Source organism: Ursus maritimus, unplaced genomic scaffold, assembly GCF_017311325.1.
Source record: "Ursus maritimus isolate PB19 unplaced genomic scaffold, ASM1731132v1 scaffold_6, whole genome shotgun sequence".
Taxonomy (NCBI): Eukaryota; Metazoa; Chordata; class Mammalia; order Carnivora; family Ursidae; genus Ursus; species Ursus maritimus.
Window position 1 is genome coordinate 52870553 of NW_024426774.1, and position 8652 is coordinate 52879204.

Consider the following 8652-nt stretch of genomic DNA (forward strand, 5'->3'; position numbering starts at 1 on the left):
ACACGTGCACACGCACAGACACACACATGCATGCAAGCAAGCATGCTGACCTGTGTTATTGCCCCAGGCAATGTTAGGGAGAGAAATGTGTTTTCTGTTTAGACTGCTATTTTGTGGATTTTTTTTTTGACCCTTATAAGAAAACTAGTAATAAGCTTATTTTGAGACCAGAAAAAAAAAGTAGTTTTCCTGATAGGAAAGACCAAAAAACATTACTGTTATATTTCCTATAGATTCTTTCTTTCATTGGTATCAAAAGAACTAGACTGTGTTTAGAAATCTGAATTGAATGAAAAGCTGCATACTATTTAAAGTTGTGAAACCATTCGCTGTCAATATGATAATTTTTCTTAAGACATTGTTCATCTACAGAGAAAGAAATCATATAATATTCAAGATGTAAGAGCAGATTATTTGCATTTATATTTTTTAAGCTTCATATGTTCACAAGAATAGGGCTTTTAATTTTCATACGCTTTAAGAGAATAATTAAAAGCTAATCTATAAATATTTAAAATACCATTATTTTTGTTTGGTTCCCCCCAATATTATTTTTATGTTTCCATGGAAGGCTTACTGAGTTTTGTTTTATTTCCATGTCTTTTTTCCTGTCTGGAGTTATGTTTAATAATCAAACAACACTGCTCAACTGGATGTAGTTGACCTTACATCCCCAAAACATTATATAATCTTAATCGTTTTGAGGGGCTGCCCCTTTTGCAGGCATCCACTGGGTTTCCTGGGAGTGGAAGCTTGTACTTTTCCCAAATGACATAGAGAAACATACTGTGGAAAGTGTCCCAAGATTGTCAGGATGAGGTCTTCACAGGAAGTCGGGTCTAGGGAATCATTCATTCAAGATGATGATGTTTAGGTAGTGGAAATCAGTGAAGGTATCTTCAGAGGTCAAAAGGCATGACCGTATACTTTAATTAGTGGAGTTATGTTTGGAAAATTCCATGTTTCCCTTTTGGACATGCATGTGAATGTATAGATTCCTTGGAGATGTGTCTGTGCAGACGCAACCTCATAAGGTGGAGAAGAAGAGAGTAGATGCTGGTTTTGCACTGCTGCTATTTTGGGCCAACTCCTTTTATGGCAGAAACACAGCTTGCCTTAATTCCTGCTTGTATGTAGAACACATTCTTCTACATGAAGAGGGACCATATAAGTTAACACCCAAACTAGGACACTTCTGATGGTGCAAAAGGATGCTATTAACAATTCCAGCTGAAAGCAGATACACAGCAGGGACATTTGGCTAATGGATTAATGAGGAATGTTGAAGAGTGAATGGATACCATCCAAGATTTTATTAATGGGTTCTCAAAGGCCCTGGATCTCTGGGCTTGAGGAAGTGCTATGGCATAGCATTGGTTTTGGAAGTACACAGCTGATTCCCATCCTAGTTTATCACTTGCTGTCCACGTGACCTAGGGCATAATTGCTCTTTCAGTTTTCTGGTTATAAGTGGGAATAACAATCCTTACCACTCAAGGTTGTTTTAAGATTTAAAGGATGATGTATGTATAGTATTTAGCACGATGTTTGGCACAGAACAGTCACTCAGTAAGTAAATACTACACTTAATATCCCTACTTGACCAGAATCGAGTCCTATGAATATGAATAATGATATAACCACAGCAAGGTGGAAAAGAGTCTTTTTGACTTCTTGCTCTATACATTCTAACTCCAGTCCGATGTCTTCATGATTAGTCAGCAAGCTCCTGCCACGGGCTCCCCTCATGAACACTGACCTCTTGCAAATATTTAGACTGAACCATGAGGCCCGGGGCCTACTGTTTGAATAGGTTAGGGCTTATGCAGCCACAACGACCCAGATTTTTAGGACATTTCCCTAATGTTCTGTAATATATGACTTCTTCTTAGAAGAACACATTAGCAAGGTGGAAGATGTTCAGGCTACTTATGGATGCATATATTCCACAGTTCTCTTTTCTAGTAACACCGGAGAGCTGGGACTAACAATTTGCTCATGAAAAAACATTTCAGGAATTTTGACAGTCATTATTAAAAATTATGTAAACATTAACTAAATTATATTAAAAACAAGGTTAATAAATACTCAAAATTCACCAATTGCTAATTATTTCATTGCATTTAACTATTACCTATGCTTTTCAGCTTATTTATGTCCATTGTGTCTATAAGGTGAAATACTGTATAGTGGTCTGCTACTGTCATTGCACATCTGTTCTCAACTCCACATTGAGTGATGCTACTTTGGCAGCTTGAAATCAGCCATGATGGATATATTCACATCATGGAAGCAGATGAACACTACAAATCAAGGCTTGGTTAAATGTGTGTTGATTGTCTAGACTTCAGAAATTGATGGAGAAAATGCAGATTAAGCCTTTAGGTATGCCTTGACTGCAACCGGTGTAGTGTGAATAGCACACAAAATTGAGGAAATATTCTCTCAATATTTAAAAACAATTCTCTGATTGAGCAAAGAAGTCAGTGAGATCATTGAAAAACTGGTGAAGTTCCTACATATGTCTTCATTGTTCTACTTTCTCAGTAATGTAAAGGAATGCATCAACCAACATTCATAACAGAACTACACTTTTGCTCATCTATTGTAGTCATAGTTTGGCTATGAATACAAGAATTTAACAAAAAACTACAAAAGGATTCTGGGAGATTCAATTATCTACATAGAATTCACAGAAAAAAGTATTGTAAATTCTATTATTATTTGTAAATTGTGTGAGGTGAAATGTCCTCTATATCAGTAAAAATTTACAATAAATGTGTGTGTGTGTACCTAACTGTATTAATCTTAAATATATATATGCGTGTGTGTGTGTATATATATATAGATAGATAGATAGATAGATATTTATTTATTTATTTATATTATTTATTTATTTATTTATTTTGCAGAGGGAGCTTGTTGTTAAACATTTACTAGAACACCACTTGGGGGGACCTATGGAGCTACTCTGATCTGATGTCAGAACTGCCCCTGAGTTCAGAACTGCCCCTAAGGTCAGTATTTAAGTATGGGAACTTCAGGGCTTGGTCGCTGTTTGCACTGCTAGTCCATGGAAAGGCCAAATCAGTAGGGGTTAAAGTCAGAGAAGTGAAGCTTGAAGAGTGAGACTAGATGGTAGAGTGAATGGTGACTTAAACTAGAGGCACAGGCTTGAAAAAGGACACAGAAGAAATCTACGTGCAAAACAAGACAGCCAGAGAGAGAATGAGATCAAGGGTGGGGTTAGTTCCTATCCTGAATTCACTCATTTAAAGGCACTCATTTAAAGGATGTCTATTTTATGTGGGGGCCACGAGACTCTCCACTGTTCTGAGTATACACCTAGAAGCTCTGTGCTTTCTCAGAGAGTTCAGGGGCCTGTGAGGTTAGAGTGTTGGTGAGGTTGAAAGTGAAATTTGGTTTGGGTGAGCTTCAACTCAAGGAAATTGGGGAGAAATGATCGCCATTTCAGGAAACATATTTTTTTTAGTAGACTAGGATGGTAATTAGAAATGTTACAAATTTTATTTACTCTATTCTGCAGTTTTATGTAAGATTTCTTGGAAGCTCATTCTTGGCAATTAGACTCTTCAGTCCTCACATGGTACTTATTCTTATGCCTGTTATTTGCAACCGCAACATATGATATTTTTGCACATTTTTCTCTGATTTTAAAGGCAATCCATATTCATTGTAGAAAATTTGGAAGTCACAAAAAAATTGAAAAAATTGAAAAAATATTTAGTCAAATGCCACAATTCAGAGGTAACTATTAATACTGGAATATTTCCTTTAGAATATATGTGTATATATGCATATATGTGTATGTATGTGTAATATATATAATCATATATATGCATAATATATACATTTATATGTGTAGAGTCTTTTGATACTAACTACAGTATGTTATGAGCATTTTTATTTGTTCTTAAAGTTTTTTACTTATCTATACTACTGTTCATAGAGAAAGAATGTCAATCCTTTGTTATATTTTCTAAAAAAATTTATAAATATGTCATTTGCCTTTTAAATTTGATTGTTTTGTGTGTTCTTGCTTTAAAATTTATTCTAAAACTTTAGATAGTCAGATGTATTGATGTTTTTAATTGTGACTGGTTTTCCTTTTTATTCTTATAACATCTTTCTACAACTCAATGATAAAAATAGCCACAAAATGTCTTTGCAGGTACACACACACACACACATACACACACACACACACACATATATATATTTATGTATATATACACATACATGCATGAAAATATGTGTATTAAATATTGAATCCATCTGAAATTCAATTTTGTGTTTAAAGGAATTCAAAAGGAACTATCTGACAACCTTTTTTTTCTGAAAGCCTGGTGAATTTTCTCAGAATGCTCATCAGCAGAATATATTTTTAGTTAAAATATATTTTTAATTAAAATGCTTTAGTTAAAGCATTTGGCTTTTAGAGAGACCTGAACGACAATGGCTTAAATCAGAGGTTCTCAGACTTTATTTAAAACAAGCATCAGAATCCCCTGGAAGGCTTGTCAAAACACAGATTGCTGGGAATTTTCTCCATAGTTTTGAGACAGTAGGCTGGGATAAGGTCCAAGAATTTGGATTTCTAACAAGTTCACAGGTGATATTGATGCTGCTGGTCCAGGGGCCACACTCAGAGTAACTGGTTTAAACAACTAAGGGATTGATGACTATCAGTGGATCAGGGATTGATGGTCTGTCTAAAGCTAGGCCTCCCAGGCCTGGTACCTTGGTTATGTGATGCCTTTGGAAACCTAGGCTCCTTGAATTTTTCTTTTCCTTAATCCTTAAATTGGGGCTTTAGGCTTTATGGTCCTGTGATTGCTCCTGCAACTCCATGTTCCCTCCAATAATATTAGGAACAGGCTTCACCTGTACTTTCAACCCCCTACCTCTTCTTCCTCTTTGCTGCCCCCCCAAGCTGGACCTAGAGATTTCTGCTTACACCTTTTTTAGCTAGAACTGTGTCACACAGCAACTTTTACCTATAATGGCAATTTAGACACATAGATCTTTTTTTTTAAGCTAGCTACACTGCCACCCTGAACTAAACTGGATATGGAAGGCATTTGTGTATTGTGGCAATGTTTCTTTCCAGTGTTTCATTATTAAGATGTTGTTGGCTTATCATATTAAGGAGTTATCTTACTTTCCTTCCTCACTTACAAGGTGCTACCAGGCATATGATCTTTAAATGTGAAAGTATGTTTTTCTTAATTGGTATATTGATGTAGCTGGACTCATTGCAACAGCACATGTCCTAATACTAAATCGTCATTGCACTTATGCCTGATTATTCTCTAATAGTCTATTGAATTTGATTGCATATATTGTATTTAGATTTTTACATTATTTCTCGTTGACTAAATCAGTATGTTGTTGACTTTAGAGCTATATTTAACAAGTTTTTATATCAGGGTTATTCTAGCTTTAAAAACAAACTTGTGCACTGTGTCCCTGGGAAATAGCTAAGCTGAGGTTTACATGAATTTAAATGTTATAGACACTTCATGAGGTTCATACCTTAACTATTCCCATTTTACAGAGGAGGAATGTGAGTTTGAGAGCCGTTATCTAAGGTCATCGATCTAGGAGATTCTAAGCCCCTTCTTCCTTAGACTAATTCTTAATTTATTCGGTACACTGGGAAGCCTTCCATCTTTTGTTATGTTGTAGAATAGTTTATGTTGTGTGAGAATTATTAATTCCTCAAAAGATTAAAATAATTTCTCCATAAAATAAATTCAGATAATCATTTCTGATTCTGTAGTCTTTTGGGAAAATTATTTCATGATAACTTAAAATTTTCCTTACAGTTGATTTAGATTTTTAATTTCTTCCGTGTCGTTTAGATTGTCAAATTTATTAGCATACAATTGAACACAGTGTACACAGATGAAAATTATCTCTGTGTTTGTCACAATCTCTTTTGATTAGATTTATTAAAGAATGATAATTGCATTATGTTTTCTCAAAGAACTAGACCTTGGCTTATCTCTCAACTTTCTCTTTCTGTTTTATAATTCACTGTCCTATAAACATCACCATCATTCCTTTCTACCCCTCCTTTCCTTAGAACATTATTACAGTTGTTTCTTTCCCAATGTCTTAAAGTAAATGATTAGTGTATTTTCTCTACTTACTTTGTTATTTTAAAAAATTAACACAAGCTTTTGACTTTATTAATTTGTTTTTAAATATAGCTTTAGGTTAAATCCCTTACCTTTTTATACATGTCATTTCATTTTGCATTTGATTTTATGTTTAGCCAACAGTTATTTAGGAGAAATTATTTTAACTACCAGAGGATTATAAATATATGTCTGTTCTTTTTACTATTAATTTTCAGTGGTTTTGTATTTTTTGTTACATTTTGTTTTGTTTCATTTTGATCAGAGAGAGTAGCCAGTATAATTTTCATTTTTTGAGGATTACCGGGATGTTGATTGTTCCTAGAAAATAATCAAATTATATTTTCAAAGGCATTTTAAAGTAAAATACTATATATGTTTGTCATAGATAAAAATATATTTCATATAATTCATCTTTCTTAATTAATTTGTCATCAATTAAATCTCTTATTTGATGCTTCATAGACTAATAGTGGTTTATGAAATATCCCACTATAAACATATTTCTGTCCATTTCTTCTATTTTCATCAATACAAACTTTTTATATTTTTATAACCTGACACATAATTCTTGTGTCTCCTTTTAATCTTGTAAATTCACTCCTTTTATATCACATATGCTTTTCTTTTTCTTGGGTATTTTCTTGCCTATATAAATATCACTGCCTCTGCTTTATTTTTTTTTTAACATTTGTTAGAAATATTGTTGACCATCTCATTCTCTTTAAGCTTTTTGTTTAATTTTGTTTTACATATTTTTCTTGTAAGCAGCAGTTGGATTTTCATAAAACTAAATCTAAATATTTTCCTTTCTTAATAAGGAATTTTAAACCAATATTCATTAAGGGGTATAATCAATGTTTTAGATCTACTTTTGGAATTTTATTTTTCTAAGTTTATAATTCTTGTTTCTTTTCTTATTACCTGCCTTTTACTACATACACTGTGTATTTTTTCATTTGTATTTCTTTCAGAGATTTGGAAGATACAATCCTGCTTTCAATTCTATTTAGGCACTATTTTTGGTTAAAAAATACAGAAATTTATCAATCTTTTTTTTTTAAGATTTTATTTATTTACTTGACAGACAGAGAGACAGCCAGCGAGAGAGGGAACACAAGCAAGGGGAGTGGGAAAGGAAGGAGCAGGCTCGCAGCCGAGGAGCCTGATGCGGGGCTCGATCCCAGGACCCTGGGATCACGCCCTGAGCCAAACGCAGATGCTTAACGACTGAGCCACCCAGGCGCCCCAGAAATTTATCAGTCTTTAATTATTCATTCATCAAGCATTTTTTTGTAAGTTTTGTAAGGTAGGCACTATTCTATACCATAGGTTACCATAGTTAGCAAATAAATACATACATAAATAAAAACGGTATAGTCTCTGCCTTTATGAATTTTATACTCCAGAGAGTAAGACATTTATTTGCCAAAGAATCACACAACACTGTTATAAAACTTAGGGTTCAACTAGAGATGTAGAACCAGTAGAAGGTATATATTAAGAAATGTATTGCAAGGATTTGACTTAGTCGTGTGTGCTGACTAAGCAAGTCTGAAATTGTAGGGCAGGTTATCAGAAAGAGTGAGCTAGGATCTCTTAGTCAAGGGCTGAAGCTACTGTCCACACACAAATTTCTTCTTCTTTAGGGACACCCCAGCTTTGATTTTAAGGTCTTTCAACTGAGCGAATCAGCTCTACCAAGATTATCTCGAAAAATCTCCCTTGCTTAAAGTCAACTGATTATGAACTTTAATCACACATACAAAATACCTTCATAGCAACACCCTGGTTGGTATTTGATTGACTCACTGGGGATTATAACCAAGTTGACATATCAAAAAGATAATTAAAAATGTAAAATTACAATTGTGAGAAGTATAATAAGGAAGAGGAACATAGTATTATAAAATTGAACATAAAGGAAAAAAGCTGACTTAGAATGGAGGCTAGGTAGGCCTTGGCCCCTTCATGGTCCATCTTGTTGCTTGGTCCAATACTTTATAAGTATTTGGGAGTCATGGGCCTCGTTGATTTTGCAGGTTGGCTAAGACTTCATAGCCACTACATGCTGACCATTATCTTAAAGGGAATTATTTACCTCATTTATATGGGCCGAAATTATTTTCCAGATGAGCCAGACCAAAAGAATCTCCCTCTTAAATGGTTCTCAGACTGTTCATTGCTTTAAAATGTAAACATAAGCAAGCAAATACTTCACCATCATCAACAAAAAACATATCCAGCCTTTAAGCATTTTAAGACTTTTCTTTTTTTTTAATTATGTTATGTTAGTCACCATACAGTATATCATAAGTTTTTGATGTAGTGTTTCATGATTCATTGTTCGCATATAACACCCAGTGCTCCATGCAATACATGCCCTCCTTAATACCCATCACCGGCCTATCCCAATCCCCCACCCTCTCCCCTCTGAAGCCCTCAGTTTGTTTCCCAGAGTCCATAGTCTCTCATGGTTCATTCCCCC